Source organism: Myotis brandtii, unplaced genomic scaffold (assembly GCF_000412655.1).
Source record: "Myotis brandtii unplaced genomic scaffold, ASM41265v1 scaffold47, whole genome shotgun sequence".
Classification (NCBI taxonomy): domain Eukaryota; kingdom Metazoa; phylum Chordata; class Mammalia; order Chiroptera; family Vespertilionidae; genus Myotis; species Myotis brandtii.
Window position 1 is genome coordinate 1381887 of NW_005367952.1, and position 3464 is coordinate 1385350.

The 3464-nt window shown below is 39.3% G+C and overlaps 1 protein-coding gene across 7 annotated transcripts in view; it reads right to left on the bottom strand.

Annotated features, from left to right (window-relative positions):
* The window catches only part of LRRC4C (leucine rich repeat containing 4C), a 175674-nt gene that overhangs the window by 11994 nt on the left and 160216 nt on the right, over window positions 1-3464 (bottom strand). Inside the window, exon 1 of one of the 7 annotated variants that reach the window (XM_005875809.2) lies at window positions 1968-1988. The exons of the other annotated variants lie outside the window; for them this stretch is intronic. The gene's annotated coding sequence lies outside the window, so the exon portion shown is untranslated. Of the gene's footprint in view, window positions 1-1967; window positions 1989-3464 lie in introns of those variants that run through there. 7 annotated transcript variants of the gene reach the window in all.

The following is a 3464-nucleotide window of genomic DNA, read 5'->3' on the forward strand; positions in this document are numbered from 1 at the left end:
TAGTGTATTCGTTTCGGGAGTATAATACCAATTTAAAAAAGAACACTAAAATAAGTCAGTGTACACAGAGCAAGCAGGATATCATTTTGGAGACTCATGTGCAAATCAGGAAGGAGGTAGCTCTGATTTCTAGTGCTGCGCATCTCTACTCTGTAAACTGCACACACGGGACTACTTAACACACATTCAGTTTGGACTCCCTGATGGCATCCTGTACTTTCCAACTTGGAACAATGCTGAAGCATAGAAAGCACCTTCCATGTCCCCCCTCCTCCCCTCGCCGCATCTATATTTGCAGTCCTAGATGAACAAAACCAGATTTAAGATACAATAAGGAGGGTTAGAAGGTTAGCTTATGATTATTGACTGATCTTTGGTAAATTGTTCACTGGGTTGTGCCATTACATCGTTAGTTAATCTTTAAACTTCTACTAGCTTTCTTGTATTCTCTCCAACATATCCCCTGACAAAAAGCAGGCTGAACTCATCAAAAAAGGTGAAAATTCCAGAGCTAGCTACTAGTAAGTCTGCTCGCAGGAACTGGATAGAGAACCCAAGGACCACAACTAAAAGACCGGTTTACACAAGAAAGATCCAAGATGGTGCCAGAAACCAGTCTCAAGTAACCTTTTGACAAACTTTTGTTCATCAGCATACTAAAAATCATGCCCAGGAGTGGAGATTTAGCATTAAAACGAGACAGGCAATGTGTGGCCAGGCATGTTCCAAGCATGTCTGGAAACCGCACGTGTGTCCCTGCAATTTCACGAACTCCCCATCCTTTTCTGAAAACCCCACCCCTGCCATCTACCTCCGCCAACCCTTTAAGGCTTTCTGGACTTCCAAAAATCGGAGAGAAGGGATCTATAGAGCATGAGTGTGTTTTTCATTGTTTGATTAAGAAGAAATTTTCTGATCTACTTTACCAAAAACAGTCTCATTCTATTGGTGTAAATGACACTGGCCAGAAGGATCTGGATTTGAGGTCTCTGACTTGCAGGGGGTCAGTGACAAAGTGACCTTCTCCCAGCAGCACCTGCTTTACCAAAAACAGTCTCATTCTATCGGTGTAAATGACAATGGCCAGAAGGAACTGGATTTGAGGTCTCTGACTTGCAGGGGTCAGTGACAAAGTGACCTTCTCCCAGCAGCACCTCCCACACCTTCCATAAGTGGGAGTGATGATAATAACATTAATAAACAGACATTTAGAGGATTATGTCACAGCATATACTGAAAGCAAATCCCCATACCTGCTCTGCACCTCTAGAAACACCACTATTACACACCCAGTTGCTTGAAGCAAAAAAGTAAAAATCTTGACTTTTGTCTTCATTTACATCCAGAACAATGCTATTCATTTGGCTCTATTACTAAAATATCACTGGATCCATCTATGACTCTCCATAGTCCCTTTCTAGACCAAATCATCTATGTCTCACTTGGACCATTGAAATACCCTTTTGCCAGTTTCTCTACTTTTTCAATCGCCTTACCACAATCAATTCCTCATACAACAATTAGAGTGAAGTTTAACTATATAAATATCTTCATATCATTCTTTGGTTGAAATGTTCCTGTTAGTTCTATACCCTTGTAGAGCATCATGAAAACTGTTTTGGCCTCTAACAAATGATTGTCTGACATCTGCCTACTGCCCTTACCTTTCAGCTTTCTTCAAACACACTGGACCTCCTTCATTGCTCAAAAACTCCAAGCCCCTAACCTCCCCCAAAAAATACACACAAAAAAACTTTTAATTAGAGTTCTCTTTGCCTGAAGCACATGCCCTTTGATTTCTGTATGGTTAGTTTTCCTTATCATTCAGGTTTCCCTTTAAATTTTGCCTTCTCAGAAAGTTCTTTTTTGATCAGCCAGCCTAAGTAGCCCCTCTATCACCATCAAACACAACACCTTATTTGATTTTCATCCTACTATGTATCATTACTTGATATTTTCTCACTTACTTGATGTTTATTTTTGTACTGCCTCTTTCATCTGAGTAGAATGTTAAATTCCATGAAGTAGAGACTTGTCTCCCCTATTCAGTAGTATTTATCTAGAAAAAAATACTCATCATACATTTGTCAAAGGCATGAATGAATGAATCAATGGGCATTCAAGCAGACAGGAGCAGCTTGTAGCTGGTTAAAGCTATAAATTCATTGAGGACCTAAATGATGTCATATATGCTCCTTGATCCCTGGCATCTAGAAGAGTTCAGTTCACCTAGTAGGAATTTCATTAATTTCTGGACCATTGCTTGTCCAGTTTTTAGCTGTTCTCACAGAAGTCCTTCCTACAAAGAAAAGCTAGGGAGAACAAAGCGATATAAAGGTCATTTTGTTGTCTCCTTGCTCTCTTGTTTGTTTTTTACAGAAAAATTTTCCGTTTTCTTCCTCTTTATCTATTATTATCAATAGCAGTCCTTGTTTTAAGTTTAGCCAAACAATGCCCTCTGCTGTATGTGCCTAAAAATAACACAATTTCCTTGAAAATTCCAACTCGGATGATGCCAAAGCTCTTTTCATGATTTGCTTCTTCACGTGTACTTCAGATCTAGGAATGTTTGACTCAACTTTCTGGCCAGTCCAATGGATATAACGCTTAGAGCAGAGAACAAGAATTCTCATGGGCAGAGAGACATCATCTCCAAAGCTCTTTTCAATTGATCATCACATCAGCTCATTTGAACCATTAATTAGAAAAGCCACAAGTGCAAAAGATCTCCTGATTCTTCTGCCAGAATCCAAAGGAACAACTTGGAATAGGAGAGGAACTGCAGTAGCAGTGCCAGCCCCAACTCCGTCTTAGCAACAAATAGCGAAATCTACTCATGTTCGAAAAGCAAGCCCAGAAATATAGTCAACAACTTGGCACAGCTAAAATAAAATTATTTTTTTTTCTTGCTTAGCCTCATGCGATATACGCATACCTGGCATGGAATTTCTGCTGCTTATGAATCCTTTTGATCATATTCACATTTTGAGGTTGATTATTTATGAAGGAATGAAATATAGACGACTGACTTGTTTTTCAAATTAAAGGGTAGGATTTAAGATGTTCAGGGATATGTTTGTATTTTGATGATCGCTGCTTGCTGTGTTGGTCTAGTGAAATGCTTCACTGAAGAATAAAGCTAAAACTTCAAGCTCCACACACAGCTTGTTATTTAATTCCTCGGGAAATGAAATCAGATTGTTCCAATTATCAGAAATATGCCTGTTTGTAACAATGCCTGCATTCTCCTTTGCACTAGCATTTTTGAGTCTGGAGCCCCACCGAGGCATAAAAAATTATTTCCCCTTCCTTACTTCTTTATTTTCAGATTCAGGGTCACCAAATGATTAAGACATGATATCTTTGTATGCAAAGCTGGGGTTTTCATTACATACTTTTCCTGGGGGTGGGGTGTCTTCAAAGTGACACACTGCATATTTAGTGTAACAATACACAAGGACCTA